We start from the raw sequence: 13,984 nt of genomic DNA on the forward strand, positions 1-13,984 counted from the left end.
AGGGAAGCAGGCTCCCTGCTGAGCAGAGAGCCCAAAGCAGGGCTCGATCCCAGAACCCTGAGATCATGACCTGAGCTGAAGGCAGAAGGTTTACCCCCCGCCAGGGGCCCCTTTGTATGGTTTTTTAAATCTGGTGTGCATTTTACACTATAGCAAACCTCACTCTGGAGCCGCTATTTCTTTCTTTCTTTTTTTTAAGATTTTATTTATTTATTTGACACAGAGAGACACAGAGAGAGTGGGAATACAAGCAGGGGGAGTGGGAGTGGGAGAGGGAGAAGCAGGCTTCTTGCTGAGCAGGGAGCCTAACAGGGGCCTTAATCCCAGGACCCTGGGATCGTAATCTGAGCCAAAGGCAGATGCTTAATGACTGAGCCACCCAGGTGTCCCTGGAGCCGCTGTTTCAAGTGCTTGTCTCTGCATGTGACCGGAAGCTGCCCTATCTGGACAGCAGAGATCTAGACTCTCCAGTGAAATCCCCTCCCCTGATTTGAAATGGCTTTCTCGTGAGAATGGGCAAACTGTGAGCAAAACATTCCTGAAATCTGTATGTGAGATAGTTTTGAGCCACCTCCAGAGTCCCCTTCTGTGGTCTTGAAAGGCTTGGGCTCTCTGGGGCTGTGGATCCGAGAGTGACTCTGAAGAGTCTCCATTCTAAACCTAGAACTTGGCATGAATTCCCACCTTCTGTCCGACCCTCTCTTCCCTCTTATGTTTAAGCTTGAAAGGCAGCATTCTCTTTGCGTATCTATTTGTTCTCAGAGAATTCCTTTTTATTTTCCCTTTTGCACCAGGAAGCGCACTCTACCTCGCTGACCGGGTGCAGGGGTTGGTGTGGGCTGGGAAGTAGGGATGCATGCTGGCCTCAGAGATGGAGTGAGTCTGGGGGCTGCGTCTGGCAGCCTGGGAATGTCCTGGTGTCGAGCAGCCCTGGACCTCTGGCGAGCCTTCACCAAGGCTGGGATCTGCCCCCATTCCCTCAGCTCCTCCCAAGGAGGGCTAAGAAGGGGTGAGGGGATGGGAGGTGCTGGGGGCAGAACAGGCAGCTTCACTAGCCCTGTGGTAACCCAGCAAAGGCTGCCTGAGGATGCTTCCGCTTCTAACCGGCTCAGGGACCCTGACCAAGTTACCCCTTCTTCTCAGAGTCTTAGTTTCCTCATTCATAAAGTGAAGGAATTGAGACAATCTGAACGGTCCCTTCCAGTCTTGTGAGGATCAGTGATTCTAACTGCATTCCGTGGAGCCGGGACCAGTGCCAGGCAGTGTCCTGCAGAAGAAGTTATAAGGGATGCACATGATACAGTCTTCGCCTGTGTTAATGGAACGTGGATTTATAGCTCTCGGTATTATTTGACATTTTTATAAGAATCCATTAGTTTTGCAAGTAAAAAAAAGGGGGGGCAGAGAAAGAGAAAATGCTAAAAATAACACAAAAGAATAAAGTGCGTGTATCTGTGTGTGTGAGAAACTAACCCCTCAAGTGACAAGTCTATTTTTAACTTTTCTTTAAAATTTCAGACCCACATAAAAATCGAAAGCCTAGTATAATGAAACCTCATGTGGCCATCATGTATATATGTACACACATATATATATCTCACAGTAAATACTCATAAATATAGTAAATAATATTTATATGCCTTAAATGTACTAAAATAGCATTATACGAGCTGTAGGGAATGAAATGCTTGATTTTGTTTGTACAGTGAAGATAAATACGGGGCCCAGGACTTTTGTGTGGCTGGCTCTTGGATATCTTTATTCCAACCTGCTGTTCAGAAAAATTATGTTATTATCTTCTTAATACCTCTTGTTGCTTGTTGCTCTTATTTTTATCTGTCCTGGCTAACCTTGAGTCTAAGCCACCTCCCTTCTTAGTGGCTCTGTAATCAGCCAGACCTGGACTGAAAACTTCCTGTGTTACCTGTAGCTCTGTGACCTCAGGCAACTTACTTTCCCTCTCTGAGCTTCAATTTCCTCATCTGTAAAACAAAAATATTAGTACTTGTAAAACAGATAATATTAGCATGCGCCTCAGAGTGTCGAGGTTTCAAGAAAACAGTGCATAGGAGGGGCCTTATGGTAAGAGTTTGACAAATCAAAGATTTCCAGATTGCGATATCCTGAATTCTTCCTCCATTTTTGCAGTCTGACATCTCTGAAGGAATCAGGGCCTTTTATTATCCCCCCCCCCCAGGGATCTAGAACTGCCAGATATAAGCAGAAGGTCTAAACCAGGCTATACAGGTTTCTTCAGAGTTTGTGAGGGAAAGAGTGACTGTTTCCTTTGTGAACAGGAGTAGCATCAGAATAAATGTCTCTGTGTTGGTAACTGTGTGCCCTGGGCTCAGCTTTTCAGGCTGATGGAAGTCCCTGACCCTCTCCAGAAGGACTTTCATACACAAGCGTCTAAACCCAACAGACTGACAGGACAAGAATGGGAGAGAGCCCCTGGACTCAATTCCAGACAGCTGGGATGTTAGCACCCTAAATGTGGTGTTTCTCTTCTCCTCTCTTTACTTTTCAAGCAACAGATTTGATTTACTGTAAGTTAAATTCTTTCTAGATATGGAAACGGAAATGAAATCATTACCAGGGCATTTAAACTCAAAGCATGGCTCCCTGTTTCTGTTCAAACCATCCCCCCTACTCCTCTGCTGCAATAATTTAGATGTTTTCCCCCTTCAGACTGGGCACCCAGTTCCATGCTTGCATCGTTGACCGACTTCCAGGACATCGCAGAAAACATACCAGGGGTTTCTACACCTGTAAAATGGAGATAAAAATGTGTGGCCTTGCCTCATTTCCTCCCCACTCAGAGATGAATGGTCACTTAGCTCCAGACTCCTCTGGACATGGCGAACTTCCCAGATTCCCCTTCAGGGCTGAGGAGTCGTCAGCAGTCGCCTGGGGACCCGCCCTCAGCTGAAACAAGTGGCTTCGGCCAAAGTGACACTCCCTTCCCAGATCAGCCCACACCCAGTGAGGGTCCAGGTGGAGGTGCAAATGTCCAGCCCCTGGTCCTTATTTTGGAATAACTCCAAATGGCCCTTCAGCTCCAGAACTCCTTCTGGGATCTGCCAAGGCCTTTGTTGTGACTGCCACCCGCCCCCCTTTCTTCCTCTGCTCAGTCCTGTCTTCACTCCCCCAGAGCTGGTGTTCCCAGGAGCTCTTGCCAGTAAGGGCTTCCCTCAGCTCTTCTCCTGCATGCAGAGCTCAGAGCCTCAGATTTCCCAGGGCACCTGACCTGTGCATGAGTGGAAAGTAGAAGGGCATCTGTCAATTCCTAGAATTTATTAGGAGTCCTGGTAGGCTGTGTAATTGATGCATTACTTTCCAAGTATTATAACAATTCTAATTGAGGGAACACAAAAACAGAGGGGAGGATGGCCTTACTTAAACAAGTAAATACAGGGGAGGCAAATCAGGAAACGGAGGAAAGGCTTCTAGGAAAGGTCCTGGCTAGGGAGAACGTCAGGAAGGAGATGTACTGGCATCTGGGTGGGGGCCTGACCCTGGGCAGGTGGTGGTTCCCTTTCTCTACCCTGTCCCCTCTCCCCATGCCCTAATCAGGCTATCTGTGTCCCTCCCAGGGAAGGCAAACCTAATGGATTTTATAGATCTGCCCTTGAACAGCCCTGAGGCTATGGTAGTTCCCTTTTTCTTCTCGTTTTAAAATTGTACATGTAATATATGAATACATTCTTCTTGTAATAATGTCAATTCACAGAATAGTCCTTGCACAATTCTCTCCACTGCCGCATCCCCAAGCCCACTTTGCTACCCAGAGAGAACAGTCATTGTCAAGTTAGTATGTGCCATTTTGGGGTGTATTTCTATCCATTTACATGTATAGGTATATATAGAAACGTGTGGTGTTGTGGGTGTTCATGTTTAAAAAATAAATAGATTACTCTATGTATGCTGTTGAACAATTCACCTTTTTTTTTTTTTTTTTTTTTTTTTACTTCAGGTCTTAGGAATGTTTCCATTTGGGCGCTCAGCATAACTGCTACATAGTGATCCCTGCCATGACCGTCCCATGTGTTACTAAGCCATGCTTTTACTAGAGGACATTTAAGTTCATTTCCAATGTTAAGCTTGTACAAACAGTGTTGTAATTCATGTTTTTTTACATGATTCTTCATTCACAAGTTCTGGTGCTTCTCTAGGGACCAGAACAGTTGGGAGTAGAATGTTGGGTCAAATAGCACAGACATTTTAAAAATTTGATGCAACCTCCTTGCCCTCCTAACTCCCAATACTGGGTGTTCCTTTTCCTCTTTTCTTCCAGCCTTATTGGGATCTCATTGACATATGATGTTTTCTAAGTTTCAGGTGTATGATGTAATGGTATGATATGTATCTCTATTGTAAAGTGATTGCTACATAAAGTTAGCTACCAGATTTATCACTTTACATAATTACTATTTTTTTGGTGGTCGTTGTTGTTAAGGTGAGAATATTTAAGATCTACTCTCTTAGCAGCTTTCAAATGCATAATGCGGTATTGCTAACTATAGTTGCCATGCTGAAGGTTAGATCCCCAGAACTTATTTCTCTTATAACTGGAAGTTCATATCCTTCAATCAACATCTCCTCATTGTCCCCATCCCATAGGCCCTGGCAACCACCAGTCTACTCTGTTTCTGTGAGTTTGGCTTTTTTAGATTCCATATATACATGAGACCATAGCATATTTGTTTTATGACTTGTCTTTTTGCTAATAGCCATTCTAACAAGTGTCAGGAGATATCTCATTATAGTTTTGATTTGCGTTTCCCTGATGATGAGTGATGTTGAGTACATTTTTATGTACCTGTTGGCCATTTGTATACCTTCTTTGGAAGTCCATTCAGGTCAATTGTTTGAAAGAGTTTGAGAAGGATTGGCATTAATTCTTCTTTGAATGTTTGGTAGAATTCCCCAGTGGAGTTAGCTGGCCTAAGTTTTTTCTTTTTTGGGAGTTTTTGGTAACTGATTTAATCTTTATACTTGTCAGTGGTCTGTTCATATTTTCTAATTTTTCATGATTAAGTCTTGGTAGGTTGTGTGTTTCTAGGAATTTATCCATTTCTTTTAGGTTGTCCACTTTGTTGGCTTATAATTGATCATGGGAGCCTCTTAGGATCTTTTGCATTTCTGTGGTGTCAGTTGTAATGTCTCCTTCCATATAAAATTTTATTTACTTGAGCCTTCACTCTTTTTTTTTTCTTGGTAAGTCTAGCTAAAGGTCCAACACTGGGTATTATTAGTCTTTTCAATGGTTGCCAATTGGATGAAAAAACAGTCATATTTTAGTATCTTAATTGCATTTCTGTTGACAGTGAGATTTGGCATATTTTCCTTTGCTGTTTGCCATTTATATGTATCCCTATATTTTAAAGATTTTATTTATTTGAGAGAGAGAGAGAGTGAATGAGCTGGGTGGTGGGGCAGAGGGAGAGGGAAAAGCAGGTTCCCCTGAGCAGGGAGCCCGAAGTGGGGCTGGATCCCAGGACGCTGGGATCTGAAGGCAGACGCTTAACTGACTGAGCCACACAGGCGCCCCTGCCATTTATATTTCTTTCAGATATTTTTTTGCATCTTTTAAATTAAATCATTCACCTTCCTTTTCTTTATTGTAAGATTGTTGGTACTTGCCGTAAATCGACCTCTGTGCTCTGGAGCCAAAATATGTAATGTAAGAGCTGAGTTTTAATATAAAGAAGGAAGATAGTTTATTCCTTTGCCAGGCAAGGGAGGTGACAGCAGTCTGAAGCCTTCAAACACTGTGAGCCCCCCAGAGGAAGGGTCTGGGGGCTTATAGGGAAATGTAGGATCTAGTTGGTTTTGACAGACATTGTGTAAGTATTGCCAGCCTCCTTCATCATGTCTTGAGGATGGTAGGTCCTGGGTTCCATTCGAGGGTGATACAGCCTCAAAGAAGCATTAGTGCAGCCATTTTGATTTTTTGTTCAACTTCATGCTCTTAAGCGGTTTCATCCTGAGTGTGAATCCTTTGTTATACCTGTTGCAGAGATTTTAATAATACCACTTTCTTTTCACTTTCTGATACATTTTATCGTTCTAAATTTTGAATTCATATGCTGCCCAGGCTTTTAGTCATTTTTCTTCTTCATGGCTTCTGTGTTTTTGTACCTTAAGTAGGTTTTCCCTACCCCATGGTTATAAACATATAAAAACCATTTGTTAAAGTTGCAATGAGTTGGGACTGTCCTGTAGGCCCGAATCTACTGGGCCTCAGACACTTAAAGAAGCCCATGTTGGGGGCTATGCTCTAGAGCCTTACACCTCCACATTCTCCTTGTCTATGGGGGCAACAAACGGAAGCCATGGCTTGCAGGGATAGTCGCTACTGCCAGGAAGCAAGTCTAGGCAGGGTGCCTTTAGAAAGTCATGTTGCTGCCCACTCTACTTCAGAAGGGTGTGGAAAGTGAGAGGCCAGCTTGAAGATGTGAGTTCGAGAGAGCTCTACCCCTTGTGCCCAAAGTCCTTGACATGCTCAGCAGTCCCAGCACCATGCAGGTGGTACTCTCAGCAAGTGCTGCAGTGTTATAGAAAACACAGTCACTGGGTTGTGGTTCTGATGCTAAACATGGAAACATCTAGCATCACAAGGTCTCATGGAATATTTGCCATTGTAACACACCATGGTGAGGGTGTGCAAAAAGAGTGATGTGTGCCCTTTTAAAGACACTGACTCCACAAAGTTGTGGTCCTACAGAATCAGCCCAATGTGTGATTGAGTCCTAGCCTTGGCCTTGAGCAACTGTGGGAATGTGGGCAAACTGGTGAACTTCTCGAGAACTTGATCTCCTTCTCTGTAAAATGGGCATTATCTTGGCTTGGAGGGATGTGCTGTGAGGACTGACAAGTTAATGAGTGGGAAAGTGGCTCGTAAGTGTTCAAAGAACTACAGTATTGTCTTGACACTTGGGATCTGGGTGACCCATGAAGAAAATAGGGTCTCTGTCCTCAAGGAGCTTGTGATGTATGCCCATGGAAACAGGAAACGGGAAAAGGCAGGACATGGTCAAGTTGTACGGCAGTGGAAATTAGAGAAGGGTCTAGAGTTTGGGTGGCTCGAGCACAATTCCATATGTGGTTGTGTTTTTATGAAAGTTGCCAAATGTGTTTTGTGTGAAATGAAATGAAACTGTAGAGCCCTTTGCGGGCAGAATCCATGTCCTGCCTTGTTCAGCGGAGGACAGTGGAGCATCAGCAGGCGCAACTTCTGTCCCCAAGCTCCTTGTGGGAAGGTTGACTTTTCTTTTCTTTCCATTTAGCCTTCAGTCCTACAGGGCTTTTATCCCTCGCCAAGCCTCTGACCAGCCTTGGCGAAGTGGCCCCTTCTGGGTACCTGACCAGGAATCGCCAAATAGTATTCAGAGGGAAAGGTTGAGAAAGTGGCTGTGGGTGTTTCAGTAACAAAAATGTAATCTCTCTTGTGCTGAGTTCCCTCAACAGGATTTCAGTTTTCTCCATGCCATGTCCCCAAAGGAGTGCAGATGTCCCTCAGAGAAGGAAAAGACTCCTATGAAGGAGAGGGAGGTTGGAGTGATGCTCTCAGCTGTAACTCACAACAGAGTACATGTGTGGGCGGGGCTGGTAGTTCCACTGTGGTGGATAGAGGAGAGGACTGGGGTTGGCCAGTGTATGAGGACACAAGATCCCCAGTTCATCTCTGAATGGACCAGTTTATTTCCCAAGACCAGCTGCCTAACAGAGAGATGCCCAGCCTTCTTCACAAAGGGTGGCAGTGGCTCGATCAGCTCTGGAAAACCATCTACGTGGGGCTGGCTACATTGTTTTCAGGGCTCCGTGCAAAATAAAAATTCAGGGCCCCAGTTCAAAAAGCAGGAATGCAGTGCCATTTAAAGTTTTAAAATATAAAACTTTTTCTTTTAAAAAGCTCTTGTTACTTATAAGCCTAACAGACATGATGCTATTACATGAATAACAGGGTAAATTTACAAATGCAAACAGAATAATGCTTTTGGTATGGTATATTTTATATTTTATTATATTTTATTATTTTATTAACAGTAATATTTTATTAACATGGTATCTCAATCCTAAGATTTTTCTGTTTTTTTTTTTTTTTTCAAATTCATTTATTAGGGCATCAGAAATTATCCTTTCAGCAACTTTGTTTTCAACAGATATAATTCAAAATGATATTAGTCATTCTTGGCAAATGCAAGATCTCAAATAATTTTTGATAACTGTTAATTTTGAGAAGGATCTTTCTGTTGGTACAACTGTTACTGGAAATGTGAGGTATATTTTAGAGGCTGGGACAACATTGGGGTAAATTTTTGGTAAAAATTATTTCAAAATAGAAATTTTCATACATCTAGAGCTGATGATGAGCTTCATGTCTGTCTGAGTTTAATTTTAAGTATACATTTATGCAATGGCATTTAATGCTTCCCCTGGCATTTCCTGTAACTTGTAGAGGTTGTACAAGAAATTGAAAGCAGCCTCCTAATTAGTGTATAATTAAACATGCTTATTTATGCATTTTGTTGCTTTATTTTCCATTATAAGAAAAATCAATTCTAAATTGCCTTCCTTATTAATAATTGATATATCTCAAGCTTTGTATGAGAATAATATCCTTTCTGTTGAAAGAAATGGTCTGTAAGTTTACTTTCTATTTCGCAGCCTGTGGATATTTGCTTTGTGGTGGTGTGACAGTTTTCAAAATTAGAGATCTTAAACTCATTAAAGAATTCAAATAACTCTCAGATAGGTTTGATTGCAAGGTCCATGCACACAGTTTCCTCCTGTAGTAGCTTACTGACCGTTTGCTGCCGCAGGACAGGCAGTTCGGTGCTCAGGCAGCCCCAGTGCTGGGACTGCAGAGTTAGCATTAGTGCAGATGCTGCAGGGCTGGCGCATCCGCCTCCCACTGCTGTCCCAGCCACTGTCACTAGTCTGTCTCAGAGCAGGGCCTGGCTGCCCCTGCTCTGTCCCATCGCCTGAAGGCAGGAGCATGCGCACTGCTGTCAGCCGGCCTCCTCTGCTCATACCTGCTCTGTGTACTCAGCCGTCTTTGCTTGCAAAACACACATTCAAACATAATGTCATCTGGAACTTAGGGATAGTGGCCACAGAGCATTTAAACCGAATCTGGGAGTTGGGCTCTGGGAAGGCACAGAGTGAACACCCACGGGGTCAGCCCCAATTCACTGGGGCTTGTGTGTAAACCTCGGTGGGGAGGCCGCGGGGTCGTTGTGCTGCAAGCCAGAGAGCAATTCAAGCCAAGGGACTCATAAAAGTCAGGACTGTGGTCTACAAAGGGAAACCCAGTGCACCCCGAGTTATAAAGGAGGTCCACCATCTGGATCAACAGCTCCAAGGGCTTATTTTTCCCAGGGTAGAAAGGAAGCCATTACTCAGCACCTCGTGCTACTTAAACTTCCCCCACCTCTGACCCCAGTCTTGTGACCTCAGCAGAGAGGGGTCAGCTGAGCGCAGTGGGGTGACCACTGACATTTCACTGTCATCACAGTCCTCCTCCCTTGGTGCTAGAGAGCTCTGGGCAATGGCCTCAGCTCTCCCCACCAAGGAGAAGAATGCTCCCTGGATGGAGAAACAGAAGACAGAGAAGCAGACCTGCTCTTACATCCAGGAGAGGGGAATTGGTCTCATTTCAGCCCTGCTGCAGGTGCTTTCTTCAGGGGGACACACAGAGTTCTCTGAAGATGGAAGTGGGAGTTTTCTCTTTATCCAGGATTCCAACCAAACATTGGATGAGCTCCGTAGTTAAGCTGTTGCTTGAAAAGTTCTTTGTTTTTATTTTGTTTTGGCTAAGATTTTATTTATTTATTTGAGAGAGAGAAAGAGAGAGATGAGGAGCAGAGGGAGAAGGAGAAGCAGGCTTCCTGTGAGCAAGGAGCTCGATGCGGGGCTCTATCCCAGGACCCTGGGATCATGACCTGAGCTGTCTGAGCCACCCATGCACCCCTGAACTTTATTTTTGCATTATAAAGTCAATTCTAATCTTTAGAGACAGGAGTCTATTTAGAAAATCCAGATAAGTAAAAATAAGAAATATCATGTAGCTGAAATAATCACTTAAAATTTTGACATATACTCTAGCAATCTTTTTTGTTTGTTTTTCTGGATGTATTTCAGGAAAACATGTTGACTGTAGGAAAGCACAAGGAAAAATATGATAAGCATTCATGCACCCAGTACTTTGAATAAGTATTTACATTTTGTCATATTTGCTTAAGATTATTTTATATAAAAGAAATATTGCTGATAAAGTTCAAGTTCTCTTGGTGCCCCACTCAGATCCTGTTTTCCATTTTCCTCCCCTAGGAACAACTTCTATTGTAAACTTACATATAACCTTAACATACACATTTTTATTTTTGGAAAGATTTTATTTATTTGAGAAAGAGAACATGCACGAGTGTGGGGGATGGGCAGAAGGAGAAGCAGACTCTGCTGAGCAGGGAGCCCTTTGGACCCCAGGGATCATGACCTGAGTTGAAGGCAGATGCTTGACAGATTGAGCCACCCAGGTGCTCCAACAGACACATTTTTACAGATTTACTACATGCATGTATTTATATCTTGTAAAGAATTGAAGATGTACCTAAAAAGCATACAATTTTTCTTGAATTTATATTTGTCACTCACTTTTGTCTTTAAGACTTACTCAAGTTGGTGCATATATACCTAATTCACTAATTTTAATTGCCATTACAGCAGCAGTTGGCAAACTAGGGCTGTGAGCATATCCATCCTGTGAGCAAATATGGCTAAGAATGGCTTTACATTTGTAAAAGTTGTTAAAAAAGAAAAAAAAAAAAAAAACCGGAACCTACAATACAGACTTAGGTGATTGACCAAAGCCAAACATATACTATCTGGCCCAAAACAAGTTTGCTGAGCCCTGTTTCATAGTATTCCTTTGTTACAATCCATTGCCCACTGATGGACATTGAGGTTGCTTCCACTGTGCCACTCTTAGCAACAGAAGTGCTACGAACATGCTCACATATGTCCTATGCCTGTGTGTGACAGTTTCTCCAGAACACATGGAACTGCTGAGTTGAATGTGGATGCATTTGGAGTTTCGCTGACAAATTCCCCTCTACCATTGCTATACAAATTTAGACCCCCCCCAACTAGTGGTAAATAAGAGGTCTCGGGTTTTTTTTTTTTTTTTCTTTGTAAATTTTCATCTACTTTTAATTTTATCAGATTTTCAGTTCTTGTGAATCTAATGGGCTTAAGTGGCTCATCGCTTTTATTTATGTCTCTATTTTCTTGTATGTTTGGGCAAATTTTCCTAAATTTATTAGCCATTCAAGTTTCTTCTTTTGTGAATTGCCTTTCTGTTTCATTGAACCCTCTTTCTATTGGAATTTACCTTTCTATTTTTGTAGGAATTCTTTATTTTGAATTCTAAACTTTTGGGAATTTTGTATGTTACAAACCTCTTCTTCATTTATTTTTTTTGTTTTGCTTTCTACTGTTTATGGTGTCGTTTAATGTATAGAAACTTTAATTTTTGTTCTAGTCAAATGCATCTTTTCCCATGTGCTTTTCACTTTCTAAGAATTTTTTCTCTATCTTGAAATCATATAGACTTCTATGTCATTTAAAAGATTTTTGGGGTGCCTGGGGGGCTCGGTCGGTTAAACGTCTGACTCTTGATTTTGGCTGGGGTCATGGTCTCAGGGTCATGGGATTGAGCCCCACACTGGGCTCTGTGCTGGGCGTGGAGCCTGTTTGAGATTTTCCCCCACCAATCGCTTGCGTGCATAGGTGCACGCTCTCTAGCTAAAAAAAAAAAAAAAAAAAAAAAAATTAAAAAAGAAAAGTTTTAAGGTTTCACTTTTTCTATCTAGATGTTTAATCTATCTAGAATTTGCTTTGGTGCGTAGTGTGATGTAGGAATTGAATTTATTTTCTATCTGAACACCAAAAATCCCAACACCATTTTTTTTAAGATTATTTATTTATTTGACAGAGAGATGCAGCAAGAAAGGGAACACAAGCAGGGAGAGTGGGAGAGGGAGAAGCAGGCTTCCCCCTGAGCAGGGAGCCTGATGTGGGGCTCGATTCCACGACCCTGGGATCATGACTTGAGCCGAAGGCAGATGCCCAATATCTGAGCCACCCAGGTACCTCCCCAAAACCATTTTTTTATGTTCTTCCTTTCCCAATTAATTTATAATTTAATTGTTTATTCAGTGAATATTTATTGAGGTTGTACTATGTTCCAGGAACTGTTCTATGCATTGGAAACTGGTGAGAAAAAGAAAAAGAAAAAAAAAACACACAGAAAAAAACTTTGTTCTCAAGAAGCAAATATTCTAGCAGAGGCAACAGCAAAGAAAGTAGACTGTGCGTCAGATAGTGATACAATTATGAAGGAAAATAAAATGGATAAGGAGGACAGGGATTGTGGAGGGACTATTGCTATCATAAATAGGGTGGCTGAGGAAGGTGTCATTTACAGGCTGGCAATGTGACATTTGAGCAGAGACTCAAAGGAAGTGAGACAGTGGGATGTGGAATTATGGGGAAGAAAGTTCCAGGAAGAGAGTATGAAAGGCCGTGAGGATGGAGTGTGCTTGGCATGTTCAAGAAAACCAGCAAGGAGACACATGACTGAAGCAGAATAGGCCAGGAGAGGAAGTCAGACAAGAAATGAGGAACTCAATCATGTAAGGCCTTGTGGGTCATTGTCAGAATTTTGGCTTTTAGTCTGAGCAAGCTGGGGAACAGTGCAGGCTTCTGAAGAGAAGGGGATATCATCTGACTTACATTTTATTTTATTTTTTTTTTAAAGACTTTATTTATTTGACAGAGAAAGACATGGCGAGAGAGGGAACACAAGCAGGGGGAGCGGGAGAGGGAGAAGCAGACTTCCCACTGAGCAGGCCCCAAGAGGGACTTCCCAGGCCCCTGGGATCCTGACCTGAGAGGGGAGACGCTTAATGACTGAGCCACCCAGGTGCCGCCTGACTTACATTTTAAAAGGTTCGCCCAGGTTGCAGCGCTCGGGAAGTCCATGAAACTTCTCATCACCTCACTTTTTCTGTTTTTGGGGTTGAGGGCATCCACTTCAGCCTGTTCTTCGTTGACAGGAGGCTGCTTCCATGATGCCCCAAAGGGCTGGGCCCTCTTGGGGGAGGGGCTTCTGGTGATTGTTGTCGTCAGGAGGAAGAGTAAGAATGATGATGGAGAAGAGCACGCTGACTGCGACGACCTCAGGCTATAAAGGGATATGTCATGTTTCCCAGAGAATTCTGGGTTCTTTGGTTGCTGCTCTGTGATTATTATTATTTATTCCCAGAGCTTTGTTCAAGAGGCTGGTAATGAAAAAGAACACACACCAGATGGGTAGATATTAGCTAAAAGTTTAATTAGCTGAAGAAAGAGAAAAAGAAGGGAGGGGTGTAGGCTGACCTCCCTCCAGACCCCAATAGATCTGAACTTTACTGTGTCTCTTAGTGACAGTGTCCCTATCAAGGCAATTGCTGTGTTCAGTTTAGATTTCCTCTATTATTATGCTCTTGGTTCCTTCGACTATATCATAATACTCGTCATATAATGACCAGTTTAGCTGCACGCGATTTCTTCAGTCAGCTCCACGGGGGCAGGGATTGGGCCGGTCGCGCTCACTACTGTATTCCCAGTCCCATGCCTCTGTGGCAGTAGGTGCGCCATGAGTATTTGGTGCTGAACAAAGAGCACTCGCACGGACCCCTGGTGTGGGATTCACAGCTGGGTCCGGATTCTTGGGTTTAGGCTCTTGGACAAGTCATTGTATACTGCAATTTGCTCTTGGGAGTCTTTGGTTGGTTGGAACTTCCCCAGCTGTCCTGGGGCCTCGTGGGTTTCCTGGTGGCCGGAGTCCTCCTGGAGTGGAGATCCCCCCGGACCTCTGCAGTTGGATGTGGTGTCTGCAGCAGCCGTTGCCTGCAACTGCGGGGGTGTGAGCTGGGGA

The sequence above is a fragment of the Lutra lutra genome, chromosome 9, assembly GCF_902655055.1.
Source record: "Lutra lutra chromosome 9, mLutLut1.2, whole genome shotgun sequence".
In the NCBI taxonomy this organism is placed as follows: domain Eukaryota; kingdom Metazoa; phylum Chordata; class Mammalia; order Carnivora; family Mustelidae; genus Lutra; species Lutra lutra.